The sequence below is a fragment of the Lepisosteus oculatus genome, chromosome 29 (assembly GCF_040954835.1).
Source record: "Lepisosteus oculatus isolate fLepOcu1 chromosome 29, fLepOcu1.hap2, whole genome shotgun sequence".
NCBI classification, from domain to species: Eukaryota; Metazoa; Chordata; class Actinopteri; order Semionotiformes; family Lepisosteidae; genus Lepisosteus; species Lepisosteus oculatus.
The window spans coordinates 9,319,790-9,333,487 of record NC_090724.1 but is presented as its reverse complement, the minus strand read 5'-3'; the positions used below and the strand labels follow the sequence as shown (position 1 = coordinate 9,333,487).

The following is a 13,698-nucleotide window of genomic DNA, read 5'->3' as shown; positions in this document are numbered from 1 at the left end:
GACCAGTAGGGGGCGCTAACCCTGCAGTTTATGTGAGTCCTAATGCCCCAGTATAGTGACGGGGACACTACTGTAAAAAGGTGGCGTCCATCGGATGACACTTAAATCCGAGGTCCTGACTCTCTGTGGTCATTAAAAATCCCGGGGTGTTTCTTGAAAAGAGTAGTGGTGTTACCCCAGTGTCCTGGCCAAATTTCCCATTGGGCCTTACCAATCATGGCCTCTTAATAACCCCCATCTCTGAACTGGCTTCATTACTCTGCTCTCCTCCCCACTGATAGCTGATGTGTGGGGAGCGTTCTGGCGCACTGTGGCTGCTGTCGCATCATCCAGGTGGGGCTGCACACTGGTGGTGGTAGAGGGGATCCCCATTACCTGTAAAGCGCTTTGAGTGGAGTGTCCATTGTTAGAAAAGGCTGTTTGCATCTCACCAGCCTCCCCAAGCTTTTGCTTTTCCTGGTGGGGCTGAACAGGACTGGACAGGGCTGGAGGGGCTCTGAGCTGGACAGGACTGGACAGGTCTGGAAGGTCTCTGAACTGGACAGGGCTGGAGGGCTCTGAGCTGGACAGGACTGGACTGGGCTGGAGGGACTCTGAGCTGGACAGGACTGGACTGGGCTGGAGGGACTCTGAGCTGGACAGGACTGGACATGGGGAGGCTCTGAGCTGGACAGGGCTGGACTGGGCTGGAGGGGCTCTGAGCTGGACAGGACAGGACTGGGCTGGAGGGGCTCTGAGCTGGACAGGACTGGACATGGGGAGGCTCTGAGCTGGACAGGTCTGGAAGGTCTCTGAGCTGGACAGGGCTGGAGGGCTCTGAGCTGGACAGGACTGGACTGGGCTGGAGGGACTCTGAGCTGGACAGGACTGGACAGGGCTGGAGGGCTCTGAGCTGGACAGGACTGGACTGGGCTGGAGGGACTCTGAGCTGGACAGGACTGGACATGGGGAGGCTCTGAGCTGGACAGGGCTGGACTGGGCTGGAGGGGCTCTGAGCTGGACAGGACAGGACTGGGCTGGAGGGGCTCTGAGCTGGACAGGACTGGACATGGGGAGGCTCTGAGCTGGACAGGGCTGGAGGGGCTCTGAGCTGGACAGGGCTGGAGGGGCTGTGAGCTGGACAGGGCCGGGAGGTGTGGGAAGGAGGTGTCACAGGTGGCACTCAGCTCCGAGAGAGAGAGCCCCTCTCAGGCCAGGCTCCCAGCCCCAGGGCCTCACAGGGCCACTCCCAGTTTAGGACACCCCCAGTCCGGGACAGAGTGCCCCCCGCAGGCAGACCTCCTACCTCTCTGGGCCGACTGGGGTCCAGTGCAGTAACAGTGCTGGCTGCCAGGCTGGTGACTTCAGCCCCAGGGACTCCTCAAGCCTCACTGCCCCCTCACAGCCGATCCCTAGTCCACCCCCATTCTCCACGGCGCCTGGGGGCGGGGCTGCAGCCACTCAACACTGCCCCCTGTCTGCGGATGCAGAGAAGAGCCTGGGGGGGGCGGATCTGCTCCTCACAGCGCCGCCTGTCTGTCTGGGCCCCAAGAGGCAAGAGGGCACAAGGGGGTAGAATCCGATATGGTGGGGGGGGGTTCCCCACTCTTGAAGGCCGTGAGGACGAGAAGATCTCAGTATCTCCCCCCCGCAGGCCCTGAGCTCCCCAACACTCGAACCCTGGCCCCTCACCCTGAACCTGCACGGCGCTCCCACGGAGAGCAGCAAGGGGACAGCAGCTCCTCTCCCCTGGGGATTTCCAGAACGAGGGTTGGACTGGTGGAAGGGCGGCTCTGGGCCGCTGCTCTGGGGACTCAAGCGCTGTGACCCCAGGTCAAAGGTCAAAGCTTCAAGCAGTGGGAGATTCCTTACCAGGGGAGCCCCAGTGTCGCACGCAGGGAGGAAAGCCATTGTGCCAATCTGTCAGCACTGATGAAGAGCACAACAGTGGCGCAGGGGGCGCAGGGGGCGCAGGTCAGGTGTCAGGGACAGGGGGGTCACAGTGCGTGAGCAGCTCAGCTCCAGTCCTGGGGGGTCACAGCTCCAGCCCTGGGGGGGGTACAGCTCAGCTCCAGTCTGGGGGGGTACAGCTCAGCTCCAGTCCTGGGGGGGTACAGCTCAGCTCCAGTCCTGGGGGGGTCACAGCTCAGCTCCAGTCCTGGGGGGGGGGTACAGCTCAGCTCCAGTCCTGGGGGGTCACACCTCCAGTCCTGGGGGGAGTACAGCTCAGCTCCAGTCCTGGGGGGAGTACAGCTCAGCTCCAGTCCTGGGGGGTACAGCTCCAGCCCTGGGGGCTGCAGTGTCTTTCACTCACCCCAGGTCTTTGTGACCTGACTGGCCTGATCACAAGCCAGACTGAACACTTTTTAGGCTCTTCAGCTGGTGAGTGAAGGACCCCTGGAAAGCGTCCTGGATCCTGCCTTGTGTGCACCTGTGGGCTCATTTCAACGGGGGGACAGGTAGGGGAAAGCTGGGGGACCCTGGACGCCTCACAGCTGCGAGAAGAGGCACACTGCCTGCGCCCCTCTCCCTGCCTGCTGGAGGTGGTGGGGGTGTTTCCCAGGAGACAGAGGCAGAGGGAACCATAAATCACAGCCCCCTCTGTGCCCGACGCGCCGCCAGTCTGGCGGGGAGATGTAAGTGACACAGGGTCATCTCGCGCTCCCATCATCCACAGGCTCATCCATCGTGTCAAGACCGATCCTGTTTACTTACAGTCTGTGCTGTCCAGCTCTGTCTGTGTCCTTGGGAATCTGTGCTTCTGTGTCAAACGGGCTCCTCTGCTCTTACCTACCCCTGTGGAACATACTGCTGCCTGTCCGCTGGCTGTGGCCCCGCAGGGGCCCTGTGGAAGATACTGCTGCCTGTCCGCTGGCTGTGGCCCCACAGGGGCCCTGTGGAAGATACTGCTGCCTGTCCGCTGGCTGTGGCCCCGCAGGGGCCCTGTGGAAGATACTGCTGCCTGTCCGCTGGCTGTGGCCCCACAGGGGCCCTGTGGAAGATACTGCGGCCTGTCCGCTGGCTGTGGCCCCGCAGGGGCCCTGTGGAAGATACTGCTGCCTGTCCGCTGGCTGTGGCCCCGCAGGGGCCCTGTGGAAGATACTGCGGCCTGTCCGCTGGCTGTGGCCCCGCAGGGGCCCTGTGGAAGATACTGCTGCCTGTCCGCTGGCTGTGGCCCTGCAGGGGCCCTGTGGAAGATACTGCGGCCTGTCCGCTGGCTGTGGCCCCGCAGGGGCCCTGTGGAAGATACTGCGGCCTGTCTGCTGGCTCTGGCACCGCAGGGGCCATGACAACATGATTGCACTGCTGCTCCCAGGCCAGGAGTCTCTCAGCAAACATGGCAGACTTTCTGCAGGACACCTCCATGGAGCTGCACACATGCACAAACACATATACATGCGTGCACACACATAAACACGTGTGTACACATAGACTCCTACCTAGAAACTCGCATATACATGCGTGCACACACACAGACTCCTACCTAGAAAACACACACATACACACGTGTGAACACACACAGACTCATACAGAAACACACACACATACACGTGCACACACGCCCAGACAAGCACAGAGAAACACATGCATATACACACACACACACTAACCCAGAAGCACTCACAGATACACAATCGTCACAAAATGACTTCTGGAAGATCGCAGGCACAGAGACTCAGTTCTGTCACCCAGGTAATGGTCCATACTGGGTCACACACATGTACTCAGACCTGTGTGGACATAGGATCTATCAGACAGAACTGCACACGCACACACTCTCGGTGTGACGGATTAGACTGCACACTTATTACATCCGCTGTCAGTATAAATCACTGCCCCCTGAGCCGGGCGGCCAGGCACATTAATATCTGCGATGCTTGCAGTGACAGGCCAGGCTCTCTTAGCAACCCAGCACAGCACTGCTGACAGCCGCCCCGAGCCCAGCACTGCTGCGCACGGGGGAGAGGCTGGGAGGTGGAAAAACAAGACATGCAAATTACCCCACGGGGCTAATGAGGTCCTTAATGAAGCAATTAGCTGAATAATGGCAGCACACCCCACCTAGTGGCACGGGCTCTGCTGCTGTCTGGCTCTGTCACTACTCACCTGCATTACATCCGATCATCATCGTTGGTCAGATCGGAGTTTGCAGACACTTTCTGCTGCACGTCACTCTTTATCAAGTGTCTTTAGCCCATTGTCAACAAGCACATTGTCTTTATCAATATGCACTTTTTATATAGGCTTGTTGAGCTGCATAAAACACAAAGGAATGAATGAACACAAGCCTCTCATGTGGAGATAATGAGCGACATGGAGGCCGCCGTGCCCTTTAGCCTGGTCCTTAGCTTAATATAAAAACAACAAAATACAACAGGGGAGTTTACAGTACTCTCCTTTCACGCTCAGACTCTCTGCTCCCCCGCTGTCAGTCGCATGAGATCTAAAACAGAGCTAAACTGCAGATCTAAAGCTGCAGGCCTGCACCCTTCAAGCACACACCGCAGAGCACCCCAGCTGCCCCCCTCTCGGAACAGCGCGGGACCCCGAGACCGCAGACTGGGGAGCCTGGTCGGTGCCGGTTCGCCCCAGCAGGGAGAGCAGAAGCTGGGGTGATGGGCGAGAGGGGACGGTTACCTTGCAGTTTCTCAAATTCGGATTCGAAAATGATTTGTTTTCTTACACAAACGAACAAGCCGATCTAAGATGGATGTATCGGCACTGGTGAAAATCAGATCCTCCACTGACACCAACTTCCGGAAGAGACCAACAGGTCTAACATTGTTAGACTTTGACTGCCGCCTTGTGGCCACATCGAGCAATGCACCACGATTAACTCAAATGGCGCACATGCGTTTTATAACGCTCCCAATAAACTCCAGACTAGTATTCACAATGACCGATTGCAGTATTTGCGAGTAGTTATGTCATAAACGTGTGCAGATGTAGCATATTGTTTCCAGTAAAAACGCTTCCGAGACCTCCTTGCAGACTCGGTTATGCGCCTCACACATCCACATATCAAACAGCAGAAGGATTTCGCTTCCCAATCAGATAAAAGCGGAGAAGGGATAGATGGTGCCACAGAGGGTCCTGATTTCTTATTCATCCTTCACATGAACCGCGATCCGTACGAGTACAAGGCGAACCTGCAAGAAAAGCACAGGTCCCACCGAGACTTGAACTCGGATCGCTGGATTCAGAGTCCAGAGTGCTAACCATTACACCATGGAACCGCTGAGCGCCGCCTGCTGCGCTCCTGCAGGTCTCCGCATCGGGAGACTAGTCCCGTCCCAGGTGTTGCCCCAACTCCCCTCTCAGGGTGTCATTTTGATGCACTCCGGTTCAACTCCTGCAGGCACCCCGGGAGGGCCGACTTCAACTGCGCCTGCCCGTTCTCCGGCTTTTGAACGGAGAGCCGCGCGTCCCGGTGAAGCGGAAAGCAATGTGCGGGAAAACCACATAACACACTCAGGACCACTCCCTGCGAATTCGGTTCGACGGGTTACGGAGAAGTGGCCTGGCGCCCGGTTCAGCCCACAGCTCGGTTCTATGGTGTAATGGTCAGCACTCTGGACTTTGAATCCAGCGATCCGAGTTCAAGTCTCGGTAGAACCTCGCCTCCCGTTTTGACGGCTCCGCGCGGCAGGAGGCTGTGGGCAGAGTTTTTACGGACACGCACCTCAGGCGAGAATCCTTCCGCGGGCGGAAATCACCTCGTGGGGCTCGACTTTTATTTCCACAGACAGGGGCGCTGGATTGCGGGAGAAAATCTTCTATTAGTGTGTGTTTTAAAAACGCGTTTTAAAAAGGGGATAATACACGCAAACGCGCCTTTTGGACCGAGGAGATTCAGGCGGGGGACTGGCGGCTGCTGATCGCGGCTCCGGCGCGCCGAGGGTCGCAGGAAGTTTTTCAGTCTGGAGCCCGTCCCGCTGTCGTCTCACTGATCCTGGAGCTCGAGTGACGAGTGAAGGAGGGGGAAGAACAGCACGTGGCGTTTACAGCGCGCCTACCTACCCCCCCTCCCGACACACACACACACCAGGGGGCGCACTAACCCTGACTGACTGAAGGGAGAAACAAGAAGTAAGTGACGAGATTTGGGAACTCGTGTCTCGCCCTCATGTCCTCATGTCCCAGCACTGACCGTGTCCCAGCTCGGCCACAGAGTGGACACCGCGGACAGGGTCACACTGACCCACTGACCTGCCCACACTGGTGGGCGAGAGCGATGACCGGTGGTCCTGAGAGTCCGGCCCTGCTGGTCAGCCACAGGGAAGTCACAGCCTGGGGCCGGATCAGGAGCCTGCGTGCTGAACTTGAAGCTGATGCCCTCTGTCTGTCTCAGCTCTAACCTCATTCAGCTACTGGCTTAGTTGGACCAAGGGAACAGCTACTCCACACGGGACAGGGCCCTTCAGAACCAGGATTCTCCGGGACCGTACTCTCCAGGACAGCACTACAGAACTGAACTGGACTCTCCAGGACCAGGACTGGACTCGCCAAGACTGAACTGGACTCTGCAGAACTGAACTGGACTCTTCAGGACCAGGACTGGACTCACCAAGACAGGTCTGGACTCAGAAGAACTGAACTGGACTGTCAAAGAAAGGACTGGACTCTGCAGAACTGAACTGGACTCTTCAGGACCAGGACTGAACTGTCCAAGACAGGACTGGACACAGCAGAACTGAACTGGACGGGACTCTTCAGGACCAGGAGTGGACTGTGCAAGACAGGACTGGACTCAGAAGAACTGAACTGGACTGTCAAAGAAAGGACTGGACTCTGCAGAACTGAACTGGACTCTTCAGGACCAGGACTGAACTGTCCAAGACAGGACTGGACACAGCAGAACTGAACTGGACGGGACTCTCCAGGACCAGCCCTGGACTGTCCTTAGTCCATCCTGACTGGTGTGCATCCTGACCCAGCGGCGGTGAACTGGTTCAATCCCTTGTCGCACGAATGGGAGAAAAGCTGACGGTTTTTCTCTGACGGGGGGCGTGTCAGCGGCCCATCACAGGCGCGCGGATGTTTCGGAAAATCCGGGAGCGCTCGGGGCGGAGACTTTTAGAGAACTCAAAACGAAAACAAGCTCCGGAGGCCGGGAAGGAAGGTGGGAGGAGGAGGAGGAGGGGGAGGGGGGTTCTTTCTTGTTGATCAGACTTGCCCTGCATTCCCATCGGGTTATCGGATCTCGGAGGGAGAATTACTCACTGTGAAACTGTCCTTCCTGCCAAGCAGCGAGCGCCAGTCTCCCCTAATGATGTCTGTCAGTGCGGGGTTCCTGCAGATTAAAACTTGCCTTTCCCCCTGCGCTACTGGAAACACTGGCACCACGAGTCCTGCCTGTATTCCTGCGGTCGCTCCTGCCCTTTGGCACCGGGCTAGCCGGGCGCACTGCGGCGGTGCTGCTGGTGGTCGCCAGAGGGCGCCAGATCCCCCCGCCGGTTTGATCAGCTACACGCATCGCCGAGAAGCTTGTAAAACTGTTATTACTGCCATCTCAGTCTCTTCCCTTGTCACCGTGGCTTCACCGAAACACGGGTCTTTTCAGAGATCACTTGTATGCAGTAGAAAAAATGAACAAATAAGAATCGGAGTAAATGAAAAATTAATAAACCAAAAGTGTACTTAACACTTAACTGTTTGGAGTCTCTGACACTGCCCTCAAATGGTTTAAGTCTTACCTCACTGATCGCTGTCACTTTGTCTCTCTCAATGGGTACAGGTCTGAAATTGGTCTTGTCAAGTCTGGTGTCCCCCAGGGCTCAATACTGGGCCCCTTGCTCTTCAGCATTTACATGTTCCCACTTGGTCAGCTTTTAAGATCACATGGCCTCAGCTTTCATTTTTACACTGACGATACTCAAATATACATCCATACCAAACCTGACACTGATGTGGCTGTCTCTATTCTATCTAATTGCATCTCTGACATAAAAATTTGGATGACTCAAAACTTCCTTCATCTTAACTGTGATATGACTGAAGTCATGCTTATTGGCACCCCCATCAACATCGTAAAGCCAGTCCTGTAACCCTGTCTGTAGATGGCTCTGTACTTGAGCTTCAATCAAAATTGAAACACATTGGGGTTATATTCGATTCTGGCTTAACATTCGACCCACATGTACAGCATACTGTCAAAACATCTTTTTTTCACCTTAGAAATATCGCAAGACTACGCCCTATGCTATCATTAACTGTGGGTGAAAAGCTAATCAACATATTTGTATTCTCTCGAATTGACTACTGCAATGCTCTACTCCCTGGGGTATCTAAATCTACTCTGAACAAGCTGCAGTATGTCTAAAATTCAGCAGCCAGAATCCTGACCAGGTCTAGTGCAAGTGTTCACATTACTCCTATCCTGGAGTCCTTGCACTGGCTTCCGGTCAAATTCCACATAGACTTTAAAATCCTCAAGCTCACCTATAAGGCTTTACATGGCTTGGCACCTCAATACCTGTCTGAGCTATTACCACCCTACTCCCCACCTCACAACCTCCACTCTTCTAATTCTGCCCTCCTTACTGTCCCCCAAGCCCGTCTACATTGTATATGTGACAGGGCCTTCTCCTGTTATGCCCCCAAGCTCTGGAACTCTCTCCCCAAGGATATCAGAGAGTCACCTTCTCTAAACTCCTTCAAATCCAGACTCAAAACCTTCTTCTTTAGAAGAGCCTTTACTTAACTGGTTCCATTCTTCACCCCTCTGCTCTTCTTAGTACCACCATCCACAGTCTCCTCTATTGTTATTGTTGTATTGTTGTAATTGTATATTGTAATTGTGTCTTATCTTGTGAAATCTTCTTATTTATTGTTGTAGTCTTCTTATTTATTGTTATTGTCATCCTGTAAAGCGCTTTGAGAAGCCACCTTTAAAGGCGCTATATAAAATAAAGTTTATTATTATTATTAACACTCTTGATGGGGGAATTAGAATCAGGGGGTTAATTACTTGGGTATGAATGGAGAAGGCCAGGGTCTGTACAGCCCTGTCATTTATACTGGTCAAAAACATTGTGTCTGGTCTTCAGCGGTCAAAAACATTGTTATTAATATTTGTTAAAAATTAGTTATAATTAAAAACAACAACAGTAATAACAACAGTAATAATACCCTCCCTTGGGAAGAATAAAGTATTCAGAATTAATCAGTTGATGGAGGTGCCACTTGTTTACTGAATCTAGTTCACATATTCACACAAAACGTTTTAATCATTTTGTAAACTGCAGAATCGAAATGTATTTTGTGTTATGTAGTGTGTATCAGGTAATCTTCCCTTTTATGAAGACTTTCATGAAGAATATACTTCAATGTACTAGAAAATGAACCAGCCTAAGGAGCTGCAGGAGGTTATAGGCCCAGCTGCAGGAGAATACAGACCTGGAGCTGGAGGAGGATACAGGATACAGACCTGGAGCTGGAGGAGGATACAGCATACAGACCTGGAGCTGCAGGAGGATACAGGATACAGACCTGGAGCTGGAAGAGGATACAGGATACAGACCTGGAGCTGCAGGAGGATACAGGATATAGACCTGGAGCTGCTGGAGGATACAGACCTGGAGCTGCAGGAGGATACAGGATACAGACCTGGAGCTGCAGGAGAATACAGACCTGGAGCTGCAGGAGGATACAGGATACAGACCTGGAGCTGGAGGAGGATACAGGATACAGACCTGGAGCTGCAGGAGGATACAGGATACAGACCTGGAGCTGCTGGAGGATACAGACCTGGAGCTGGAGGAGGATACAGGATACAGACCTGGAGCTGGAGGAGGATACAGGATACAGACCTGGAGCTGCTGGAGGATACAGACCTGGAGCTGCAGGAGGATACAGGATACAGACCTGGAGCTGGAAGAGGATACAGGATACAGACCTGGAGCTGCAGGAGGATACAGGATATAGACCTGGAGCTGCTGGAGGATACAGACCTGGAGCTGCAGGAGGATACAGGATACAGACCTGGAGCTGCAGGAGGATACAGGATACAGACCTGGAGCTGCAGGAGGATACAGACCTGGAGCTGCAGGAGGATATAGGATACAGACCTGGAGCTGCAGGAGGATACAGGATACAGACCTGGAGCTGGAGGAGGATACAGACCTGGAGCTGCAGGAGGATACAGGATACAGACCTGGAGCTGCAGGAGGATACAGACCTGGAGCTGCAGGAGGATACAGGATACAGACCTGGAGCTGCAGGAGGATACAGACCTGGAGCTGCAGGAGGATACAGGATACAGACCTGGAGCTGCAGGAGGATACAGGATACAGACCTGGAGCTGCAGGAGGATACGGGATACAGACCTGGAGCTGCAGGAGGATACGGGATACAGACCTGGAGCTGCAGGAGGATACAGGATACAGACCTGGAGCTGCAGGAGGATACAGACCTGGAGCTGCAGGAGGATACAGACCTGGAGCTGCAGGAGGATACAGGATACAGACCTGGAGCTGCAGGAGGATACAGGATACAGACCTGGAGCTGCAGGAGGATACAGACCTGGAGCTGCAGGAGGATACAGGATACAGACCTGGAGCTGCAGGAGGATACAGGATACAGACCTGGAGCTGGAGGAGGATACAGACCTGGAGCTGCAGGAGGATACAGGATACAGACCTGGAGCTGCAGGAGGATACAGGATACAGACCTGGAGCTGCAGGAGGATACAGACCTGGAGCTGCAGGAGGATATAGGATACAGACCTGGAGCTGCAGGAGGATACAGGATACGGACCTGGAGCTGCAGGAGGATACAGATTTGCCAGATAATCTGCTGAATGTTCTGGACTAAGACAGCGTGGGCAGGTTCCTTACACTCAGGGCAGAGGTGGAAAGGTGTGTTTGCTGCTTATATTTTTATCTGCTTCACCACAAATGAAAGACACCCTTTTATATCTTTCCTTCTCCCACAGACATATAAAAATACAGCCTGTATATATGTGTTTGATTTTAGTCACCTGGGTGTGTTATTCCTGTTTGTGCTGAAGGAGGCAGAAGAACTGTTTTACAGCTTGTGTCTGAAACACCTCATCCTGTCAGGCTGTGAAAGGATGAGAGATGGAGGGTCTCTGGGTCACTGGATTAGCCCTGTTTCACCCCAGGCCTCCCCAGGGCGCAGGGCTGCTAAAACTCCCCTGACCAGAGCAGATCATAACAAGTTACAGCACAGCTACACAGACAGTTTGTGCAGGAGCTTGTCTTCAAATGTACACAGAGTCCATTTCATGTTTCCATCTGTCCATTCATACAGTCACATTCCCTCTCCCTCCATCTCTCCATCTACACTCTCTATCTCTCCATCTCTCCCTCTGCTCTCTCCCTATCCCTCCTTTTCTCCCTCTGATCATATCCCTCCATCTCTCCCTCGACTCTATCCCTCCATCTCTCCCTCTGTTCATATCCCTCCATCTCTCCCTTTAGTATCTCTCTCCCTCCATCTCTCCCTCTATCCCTCCCTCTCTCCCCTCTCTCTTTGAGCACAGCACATGCATTTTTTTGGCAGCTCTCAAACTCTTTTTTTTCTCTTTTCCTTTTCTTGCTGTTTTTCCTTCTCTCCTGGGCGGAGGAGGGATTCGGACTGTCCAGACAAGCCCAGTGCCAGTGAGGTCTGTCTCCCAAAGGAGCGTCTGTGCTCACCGCTGTCACGTGCAACACGAGCGCCCTGGACAGGGGTCACGGCTTTAAAACACACATAAACACGGCGCACTCAGAGCCGTTTGACTATACTCCACTATACTGTGCAGACATACACAGCCGAGCGCAGATGTATTTGAACTTCTCGCAGCTTGGGAGGGGCCCTGCCCTCCAAAATGTACACATTCACTACTAAAATAATAAAACATTTATTTTTATTAATTCATTCATTATTAATAAATAAAAAAATATCAGTACATTTATATATAAAATATTATATAGACATTTAATAGGCACCTTGCGTCTTTCAGCTGCTCATGATTTTGTGCATTGAACAATTGTCCATCATTGCACCACAGGTGAGTGATAATTCACCTGTTCCAACAGCTGTTCAGGATTTCTAGCAACAGCGGAGGGTTACATGGAGTATTTGGGGTTTACTGACTTCTGCAAAGTCACAACTTTTTGTTTGGATCTGGACTGTGTGGAGCACATTCTGTGTGGAGTTTGCATGTTCCCACTCTGACCCTCCTAAAGACACGCAGGTCGGGGTGTGATCGGCTGCTCTGCGCTGCCCCCACTCTCCCCTGGTGTGATGTGCGGTTTCCCCGTCGCTCCTGGCAGAAGTGAGAAGGGACACTTACAGCATCTGGTGCCAGGAGCAGGCGGAGAAATCCGAAAACAACCCCCCTTTCAAAAGCCCTAAAAGCACCACTCTCATTCTATTTGCAGCAGCCCCTTAAAAATAACCTGCTGCTGTTTGTGTCCTGCGCCCACAGAGCCTCAGCCTGCTCACGCCCTGGTGTCTGGATGCCGTCTCCTGGTCACACACGAACAGGCGGGCGCTGAGAACTGCCCTGCTGACCGGCTGTGTCCCTGGACCTCCACACCTGTCGGCCCCCCCCACAGTTGGCCACGCCAGAGATGGGAAGGAAATAACGGGGGACTGGTGGCCAGGGAGCAGCAGCAGCTGGCAGGTCCTGAGAACTTGAACAAACACAGAAATGCAGGAATAAAGGAATGTGGGGCAGACTGAGCCCTGTGCCGAGGAGCTAAGTGTCCGCTCTTGGCTCACTGCAGGTCATGTCCAGGGAAGAGCATCAAGAGGCGAGAGAGACCCAGGGCTCTCAATACAGACACCCCCGAATGCCCCTTGACTACTGTGTGGGGGAACACAGGAAATCAGGGCCCCAGTGAGGGCAGTTTCCAATCCCGAGCTCCAGAGCGGGGCTGCAGGAGTGAGTGTGCGGATATAGTCAACAAAGACACGGAAATAGCAGGGCAGCACAAGAACTCTAATTAGAGTCCTGGGCTTTCTGTCGTCACTGCTCTGGCTCTGACGGCTCCTGCTGCAGAACAAAAACAGGAGAGAGTTGTGCGTGCTCCCTGCGGTCTGTCCCTCGCACCGGACTAGCTCCCAGACAAGACCCCAGGAGCCGAGGGAGAGAGGGGGCGACCAAAGGAACGGGGCGTCCAGGTGATGTGCATCCGACAAATCACTGTGCCCTAAACCCCCCCTCTCACTCCCCCAGGTCCCAGGTGTGCCGGACAGGACACTTGAGCTGAGGCCCTGTGGAGGAGCGGTCAGCTGGCACAGCCTGGCCAGCAGCACAGACCCACCTGTATTCCCCAAAATCGGGAAGGACCAGGTTCCTTAAATACACATGCAGCATATGTATGGTCTGTATATACTGATGGAAAAAATAAACGCAACACCTAACACCTATACATAGCTCTCTCCATTGGCTTCCTGTCAGGTACAGTAAAATCCTTCCACTTACTAACAAGGCTCTCAGAGGTCAGGCACCTGTCTATCTAATGGAACTGATTAAATGTTTACCATCCAAGTCGCCCGCTTAGATCACAGAACGCAGGTCTTCTTCTTATTCCACATATTAATAAAATAACAGTTGGTGCTAAAGCCTTTATTTACAGGGCCCCTGGTTTATGGAATAGTCTGCCAGCCTACGTACGGGATGCCATTGTGTGCCTCAGTGTTGGCCTTCCATGCAGATCTCTGTAGACAGGCAAAATCCTCCTAAACGATAGCTATATCCACAAT

The 13,698-nt window shown here is 53.6% G+C and overlaps 2 non-coding genes across 2 annotated transcripts; one reads left to right on the top strand and one right to left on the bottom strand.

Moving 5' to 3' along the window:
* Positions 1-5,144: 5,144 nt before the first annotated feature.
* On the bottom strand, positions 5,145-5,216 carry trnaq-cug (transfer RNA glutamine (anticodon CUG)). The gene has a single exon. It is a non-coding gene; the product is annotated as a tRNA-Gln (tRNA).
* A 310-nt stretch (positions 5,217-5,526) lies between these two features.
* Positions 5,527-5,598, top strand: trnaq-uug (transfer RNA glutamine (anticodon UUG)). The gene has a single exon. It is a non-coding gene; the product is annotated as a tRNA-Gln (tRNA).
* The last annotated feature ends 8,100 nt before the right edge of the window (positions 5,599-13,698 follow it).